Raw genomic sequence first — 9,451 nt, forward strand, 5'->3', positions numbered from 1 at the left:
GTATTCCTTCTGAAATATTATCTCGTTCTTATCCTACATCCAACGAAAGCCTTCGTCCTTCATTATTTGTAACGTTGTTCTTAAATCACTTTGACCTGGACAACGTCGTCATGGAATAAAGCTATGAGAAATGTATTTTACGGATTTAGTGTTCAACGTGTTAAACGGTATGTCTAGCTCACCTGGTTCCAAAACTCACAGTTCTACGGGACAACTCTCCGATCAATTTTATACACAGTAAACGAAAACATCTGATCATAAATAAAATGCAAATAATTATTTACCAATAAAATACATGAGAAACATTTTTTGTTTTCTTACCTGGTAAGTCAAGGTGTATAAGCGTGACCCACGTCTTGGGAAATGACATGGACCACAGCAAAATGTGAATATTTCATGAGCACCATCTACTTGGTTTTCTGTCTGTGTAGTGTTTGGCTGAATGCCAGGAAATTTTTAGTAAATGTAGTGGCGACATCTTTGTTAGAATTTTGTATGGTATTTGAAGACATTCCGGCACGCATGCTCTGTACGTGCCCTATGCAAAGGGAAGCGAATTTTATTGGCCATGCATACAAAAACACAGACCAGTATCCCATTGATATGCAAGATAATTAAACACGGATAATCACACTTGAATACCTGTGATCAGTCAGGAAGACAGTTCTAAAGCTACCCGATCTGCAGGACACGCCGTCCTTAAATGACACATCAGTACGCAAATTTTCCTTTTTTGTTTCCTTTTTATTGAATTTACATTTTAGTTAGGACATCTTATATATGATCAGAAAACTGTGATATCACAAGGTTTATAAAAAGCTTGACGTCGTTTTAGAATTTAATTGAGTTGTAATGATGATGACAGCATCGTTCTTATGAATAATCACCATGATGGCGAGACAAAAATCGATCCGGAAAAAAATGTGAGTCAAGAACAACACGATTCTTTAAAATCGAGGAACATCCACTTTATTAAAATGCGTTTTAACACAATATTCATGAAATTGTCACGTATACAATACAAGTTTTATTTATTTATTTATTAGATTTATTGATTTATTGACATTTATTTTTTAGATAGATGTTTTACACCGTACTCAAGAATATTTCATTTATACGACGGCGGCCAGCTTTATGGAGGGAGGAAACCGAGCAGATCCGGTGGAAACCCACAGCCATACGCAGGCTGCTGTCAAGCCTTCCCACGTACGGCCGGAGAGGAAGCCAGCATGAGCTGGACATGAACTCACAGCGACCGCATTGATGAGAGGCTCCTGGGTCATTACGCTGCGCTAGCGCGCTAATCAACTGAGCCACGGATGCCCCCGGGCACTTTTACAGGAGGGCATTAGAGTGCCTGGAATTAAGCATCGACACGTGGGATAGTACACCTATATGCAATCGTGATGGAGGTTTGTGCAATAATGGAGCGAAGTGATAACACTGTAGTCCGAAGCGAGTGCACGTTGGCGCGCATCGATGGATCGATGGATCGATGGAACGAAACGATGACGCGATACTGCCAAGCAAACCATCCTTCCATCTCTTCGTAAATACTTTCATGCCATCGCTTCGCTCCATCGTCCAATCGGCCTTACAAGTGACGTCATTAGGGTACATATGTTATATCACTAGTTTAGCTTGCTGTGTGTCACTGTTTCTGAACACACTGGAGGAGAAAAGAGCGTAACTAGAAAAATCCATTCGGATAACTACAACTAAAAACATGCATCATTACAGGACAGAGTCCGAAATTGCCATAATTCAGTGTTTTGGCCATGTGATATTCATTGAGATGGCGATAACACCACGGCGCGAAGCAATGACACGAAGCAATGACAACGCAACTGGGATGGAACGATACCAGCAGTACCGTATCGTCGCTTCGCTGTATCGTGTCATCACTTCCCTGCATCTGTCTATTGCTTCGTACTATCGCACCATTACATGGTTCTATCACTTGATGTTAGTGTCTTTTTTTTCTGTGATCACCGTTGTTTGCAAACTTGGTGACATTGCCCTCCTTACATTGCCAGATAACGTTGATCAATTCAGCTGTCCAGACGAGACTACAGAATGCAAACATTTGACCAGGATTCAGCTTGATTTGATTCTGATCTTGACCAGTGCTGACCTACGTGACCGTATCATTGACAGATGAAGACCTCTGTGATCCAGGTGACAACTGTGTCACTCAAGGTCACACCCCTCCTAAACATTGTTATCGTGACAGGAAAAAAATTGGGTAGAACCCGATGGAGACCACCCACACGTTGCTTGCTGGAAGACCCTCGCACGTGTGTCCGACGAGCATGACCATAATCTATGCGTTAAAAGAGACATTTTTATACCGGTCATGAACTTAAATTGACGTTCCAGGTCAACAAACCACCAACGCACTAAGAAAGTATGTAAAGTAAGAAATTTTAAAATTATTAAGAAATTGTGTGCTGTTAACCAGAAACGTTTCATGACTCCGGGAAAACCTTTGGCAATCAGCTTTATGTTGTCTTCTTCTCCTGATGCTTCTTACATGTGTTTAGACAGAGTTTTGGGAGATAAAAGTTAATGTATCCCGGCAAACGTTTAAGGGGATTCGAGTTTTTGTAGGTCAAATGGCAAATGCACAAACGCTTCTTTTTTCAGCGGATTTTTTTTAGGTCAAGCTTTGATTTGCGTCATGCGCAAAGGTCAAAATACTACCTACTTGCACACGCGCCAAGAACAGGCATTTTATTTTAGAGTAGCTTCTCAAGGTATACGAATCAGGTGAGCACAAGCGTCATTTCCATGTTTGTACGGGATCTATTATTAATTATTTGTTCAGAGAACAAAAGGCGCGTCTGATCAACAAATGAGCCCGAAGTTTAAAACGTGGCAGTTTTCCAGTCACAATTAAGAATTCATCAGGAGGCGCTGGTAAGTGCAAACATGTTTACAAATGCTAATATGGCTGATATGGCGCTGATATATCTATAGTAGCCATTCATTTTATTTCTTTTCTCAGGTAGTGTTGTTATTTATCCCAGCTTAAAACAGTTTGAAAAAAATCGACAAATAATTCTAAAGGGTATCAAATTTACCAAAACATTTTATTTAAACATTCCTGGTACCAGAAACCGTTGTTTGTGTTCTATTTGAGCCCTTCGCCTACTGACGTCAAAATAGTTCATCACTCTACGCACAGACCTACAAAATCAATAGAAACATCTAAATAAGCAATAACGGTTCTTTTACTATGGATATTAACAATGAAAGAGGATGCTAAAACCGCGAGTAAACAACTTCGCCCCAATAAGTTCTTTAAAGGTAGGGAATTAAAGTGTTGTTTTTTTGTTGTTTTTTTTTTCAGGCAAAAGTACAGAACTGGACACTAAAGCGCCATGCATTAAAGCGCCATTTCTGCTTTGAAGGTTTAACCATAAATCAGGTTCCCATAAATCAGGTGTTGTGCTGTGGACACTGTAGCCCTTCACTCGTGGGATCGTTAGTTCAGATCTGACATCCATTGAATTCGCGCTTTCCACTGAGAAATGAAACACATGTATCACGTTGGCATTTATCCATGGGTTATTTGCTCATAAATAGAAGGGACACAGGCTGTTTTGTTAATAAAATGTAACTGTCTTAAATAAATCTCAAAACAATACTTCTGAATTTCGCAACTTTTTTTCTGACGGATTTTATTATCACTTGAATGTTTTAGGTTAGACTAATGTCAAAACTCTGTATTTCATGGTGACTTATGATTTACAGAATGACCAAAAACTTAGAAACGTAGAAAAATAACTAGCCAACAGAGCAGCTTGGATAAAGCTGCGACAGCTGAGTTCGAACGCGGGTTCTCATTGGTCATGAGCTTGTGGTGTAACTGTCAAGACCTGGGCTGATTCCTCGTAGGCCCGGGGGTGAGGGGAGGGGGGCTCCATGGCTCAGTTGGTTAGCGGGCTAGCGCAGCGTAATAACTCAGGAGCCTCTCAGCAATGCGGTCGCTGTGAGTTCAAGTCCACCTCATGCTGGCTTCCTCTCCGGCTGTACGTCGGAAGGCCTTCCAGCAACCTGCGGATGGACGTGGGTTTCCCCCTGGCTCTGCCCGCTTTCCTTCCACCATAATGTTGGCCGCCGTCGTATAAGTGAATCATAAAAAAATAAATAAATAAATCCTCGTATGCGGGTTTCATTCCCTATGAGCACGGTAAAATAATAAAACAAGCCTGTCACGTGAACAGAAGAATATGTTTATTCGGAACCCATGAAGGGGGGAGGGGTGGGGGGTAAACAAACCAGGGTGCGCGTCAGAGAGAAAAACTTTGAAATGAACAACTAGAGGTAGATGGCCGTGAGGTGGAAACAAAATGCTTTTTTATCATGAATTATGCACAGTAAAGGAGGTTTTGGAATACCGAGACAAACCGATTGCAGTTACTCTCTCCTCATACGGAGTGAAAACAAAAAAGCATGACATTTACAGTCATGAATAAATGACTACAAGCCACATTTCGAACGTCCTAAAGGCAGGAGGGCAAGCCCTTACGGCGTACTAACCGGTCTAGGGTAAATGTCTTTTAAACTGGGTGACGCAGTCAAACATTTCGGTCAGCCTGCAGAAAAGTCATAAAACTTGTGCCCGCTTAATAAGGTAAGAGCATTTCTGATGTCCTACTCCCAATGTTGTATAATCATCCATAAATGCAAAGTATCTTTAAAATGTTTTATCTTTACGAAATCTGATCGTGAGTTCAAATCTAACAGGATTCAGTGAAAAGAGCTATCGGCACATGAATGTGGCAGTTGTCTGAAGGATTTTAAAGATAATCAGCGACAACAGAGTCAAATGTCTTGGCTTAGTAATTGGCCACTAGAAGAAAATCGACGCGAGTCTTCTAAAACTGGACGTTTTATGTATTTCAGATGTCTAGACCCGGATGTTTACATATTTCAGATTTCTAGACCCGGATGTTTTATGTATTTCAGACCTCTAAACCAGGGCATTTTATATATTTCACACGTCTAGACTCACACGTTTTACAAATATCAGATATCCAGGTCCGGATGTTTACATATTTCAGACATCTTGACATGGATCTTTTACATATTTCAGACACCTCAACCCGGGTATTTTATGAATTTCGAACCTCTAGGCCAGGATGCTTTATGTATATCACACATCTAGACCCGGATGTTTTATTTATTTCAGACATCTTGACTCAAATGTTTTACAAATATCAGACATCTAGACCCGGATGTTAACATATTTCAGACTTCCAGACCCGGATGTTTTATGTATTTCATACATCTAGACCCAAATGTTTTATGTATTTCAAACTTCCACACCCGGAGTTTCTATGTATTTAAGAACATCCACATCCAAATGTTTTATGTATTACAGATATTTAAAACCAGGTGTTTCATGTATTTCAGCCGTAGGGACAATGGTTAAGGTTCCGGCAGGATCTATCCTGCTCGGTGTGGTGATACTAGTCACTGGATTTGCGAATAGTCAGAAATTTGGAGGGTAAGTACATATATGAACGAATGGATGGACGGACAGACGGTTGCATGCATAGAGGTATGTGTGATGGATGGATGCGCTGATGTGCGGATGTGTGTAAATGGATGGATGGATGGATGGGAGGGTTGGATAGAGAAAGAATAGATATGTGACTGGATGGTTGCACGGATGTATGAACGTATATTTCCACGAATGGATGGTTTAATTGATGGGAATATAGATTGAATATATATATGGATGGATTAATGGATGGATGAGCTTGACACGCTATGACCTGTGTCGTTTTACACAGGTCATAGCGTGAGCTTGAGCTTGACACGCTATGACCTATGTCCTTGTACGAACATGGCTGTTCTTGACACGCTATGACCTGTGTCGTTTTACGGACATCGCTGTGCTTGACACGCTATGACCTGTGTCGTTTTACGAACATGACTGAGCTTGACACGCTATGACTTGCGTCGTTTTACGGACATCTCTGAGCTTGACACGCTATGACCTGTGTCGTTTTATGGACATCGCTGAGCTTGAAACTCTATGACCTGTGTCGTTTTACGGACATCTCTGAGCTTGACACGCTATGACTTGCGTCGTTTTACGGACATCGCTGAGCTTGACACGCTATGACCTGTGTCGTTTTACGGACATCGCTGAGCCTGACACGCTATGACCTGTGTCGTTTTACGGACATCGCTGAGCTTGACACGCTATGACCTGTGTCGTTTTACGGACATCGCTGTGCTTGACACGCTATGACCTGTGTCGTTTTACGAACATGACTGAGCTTGACACGCTATGACTTGCGTCGTTTTACGGACATCGCTGAGCTTGACACGCTATGACCTGTGTCGTTTTATGGACATCGCTGAGCTTGAAACTCTATGACCTGTGTCGTTTTACGGACATCTCTGAGCTTGACACGCTATGACTTGCGTCGTTTTACGGACATCGCTGAGCTTGACACGCTATGACCTGTGTCGTTTTACGGACAACCCTGAGCTTGACACTCGATGACCTGTGTCGTTTTACGGACATGACTGAGCTTGAAACGCTATGACCTGTGTCGTTTTACGGATATCGCTGAGCTAAGGCTATGACCTGTGTCGTTTTACGGACTTCGATAGGCTTGACATGCTATGACCTGTGTCGTTTTACGGACATCGCTGAGCTTGACACGCTATGACCTGTGTCGTTTTACGGACATCGCTGAGCTTGACACGCTATGACCTGCGTCCTTGTACGGACATCGCTGAGCTTGACACGCTATGACATGTGTCGTTTTACGGACATCGATGAGATTGACCCGCTATGACCTGCGTCGTTTTACGGACATCGCTGAACTTGACACGCTATGACCTGTGTCCTTGTACGGACATCGCTGAACTTGACACGCTTTGACCTGCATCGTTTTACGGACATCGCTGAACTTGACACGCTTTGACCTGCATCTTTTTACGGACTTCTGAGCTTGACACGCTTTGACCTGTGTCGTTTTACGGACGTCTTTATATACATAGATTGGTAAATACAGATTTTTTATTTTCACAGAAAAAACGTTTGTCAGTTGACAAAGGTCACATTTGTCGCTGAGGAAAGATATAAAACAGCATGTGGTTTAAAATGGGGATGGAAGAAGTGCACCCGGAAGAGGTAAGGCATAACTTTTTTCTTAAGTTTTTTCTCTGGGTAAACAAAGTCAGTTTATGGCTCGCTTGTTCAAAGTTTTACATGTTTGTCCAAACATATCATTTGTTAGTGGGTTACTGTAGTCCTTTATATTGTTGAGTTTATCTTATATAATCTAATTTTAACTTACATAGTCCGAAAGTAAGCGGTAAATTCACCTTTCAAAATTCTTAGGGCCCGAATGAAACAATTTATTCTCCAAATTTCAAAATATGGCCTGATGTCGAAACAGCCATAACTGTGTGTAGATTTAAACAGTTGGATCCAACTTTCTAGAGAAAATGCTTTAAATCAGGCTGTTTGTCATTTGCTTGGCACATGACGGTGGTTTTATCCATCACAGGGACCCCGTGGTGTAGTATTTAGCGTGTTGACACAAATGCCCATGAGTCTGAGTTGAATTTCAGCTCATGCTGGCTTCCTATTCAGCCGGACGCCTGCCAGCAACCTGCGCATGGTCGTGGTTTCCCCCCTGGGGTTTCCTTCCACTATAATGCTGGCCGCCTTCGTATAAGTGAAATATTGTAGAGTACATAATAAAACACAAATCAAATAAATAAATAAATAATAAAAAGAAGTAAAATAGCATTTAAATATATAAATCTCCCCATCACAAACCTGATAGCCGTCGTTAAACACAAGCCAAATAAATAAATGAAGTTTTCATATTTTCTTCATTTGGAACAGGTACCACACCAAGTACAAGGCGGCGAATTTGCCTAAGTGTTGTGATGGGTGGGTGACACAGAATGCCGGCGATACAGACTGCGATCTACGTGGGTTTAATTTTTCTTTCTTTTTTTCTTTTGTAAATTTATGTGCAATAATTTGTACATTTTAAACTAATTTCTAGTTATTTCTCTGCAGGAGTAGCTAATATTACCTGTTGTCTCTCTTCTGGGCATCCGATAGGTAGACAAGGATTTGTGTCGTCCGCCGTTTTGTCACGCAAACTACGTCCACAATGTAAACTAAGGAGGGGGCCTCGGTGGCTAAGTTGGTTAGCGCGCTAGCACAACGTAATGACCCAGGAGTCTTTCACCAATGCGGTCGATATGAGTTCAAGTCCAGCTCATGCTGGCTTCCTCTCCGGCCGTAAGTGGGCAGGTCTGTCAGCAACCTGCGGATGGTCTTGGGTTTCACCCTGGCTCTGCCCAGTTTCCACCCACCATAATGCTGGTCGCCGTCGTATAAATGAAATATTCTTGAGTACGGCGAAAAACACCAATCAAATAAATAAATAAATTAAGGCCAACCTGATTGACAGTTTTAAAGAATAAAATACGGTATGAAATCAGTGAGAGAAAAGGCGTAGATTAGTCTTCAACGAGCAGCGTAAAAATGCGGCGCCACAGCCATCAATGTGCCTCAAGTCGTCCAACTTTGTCCAGATAAGTGGATATCGCTTTGGCCCCCGAGTGTCTTCAAACTTGGATATTGACACATCAAAGTACATCTGGGATTGATTTTTTATTTCCAGTCATGTGGGATTGTTTTTTCTATTCCAGGCGTGTGGGGTTGCTTTTCTATTTCCAGTCGTGTGGGATTGCTTGTGTATTCCCAGTTTTGTGGGATTCTTTTTCTATTTTCAGTTGTGTGAGATTGCTTTTCTGTTTCCAGTCGTGTGGTGTTGCTTTTTCAGCGATTGAGATTTCAGCTGTCTGGTTATTCATGGTTTATCAGATTTTTATAAAGGTGGCATATCGCTGTAAGAGAATTGGTCCGACGTTCGAGTGTATACGAATGACATGTTCCTTTCGTCATCATGCTAAAGTGTGACTGTATGGAACATGAGTTAATGTTTTAATACAAAATGTCTATCATCTGATATGCTAGCGCAACACAATCATCTAGGATCCTCTCACTAATGCAATCGCTGTGAGTTCAAGTCCAGCTTATGCTGACTTCCTCTCCACTCTCACAACAGACCCAATACAAAAAACTGACTGTCATTGTGATACACACAGGTGATAAATTCTTGAATATGTCGAAATATGACAATAATTATATCAAAACGCATATCTCTGAATAAATACGAGCGTGAAATTCATCTTTTCTTGTATTTTCTTTTCTTTTCCTTTCGAATTTTCAGCGGTGTGTTTTGGACGGAGCAAGTATCCGGGAACTTGTGTCAATGGCGGTAAATGCACAGCGCCGAACGTCTGTGAATGCAAACCCGGTTACCAGGCAACGGACTGTGTCAAAGGTAAATCATATACATAACTCTGATACTCGTGGCAAGTGGAAAAGAAA

This window comes from Liolophura sinensis, chromosome 10, assembly GCF_032854445.1.
Source record: "Liolophura sinensis isolate JHLJ2023 chromosome 10, CUHK_Ljap_v2, whole genome shotgun sequence".
NCBI classification, from domain to species: domain Eukaryota; kingdom Metazoa; phylum Mollusca; class Polyplacophora; order Chitonida; family Chitonidae; genus Liolophura; species Liolophura sinensis.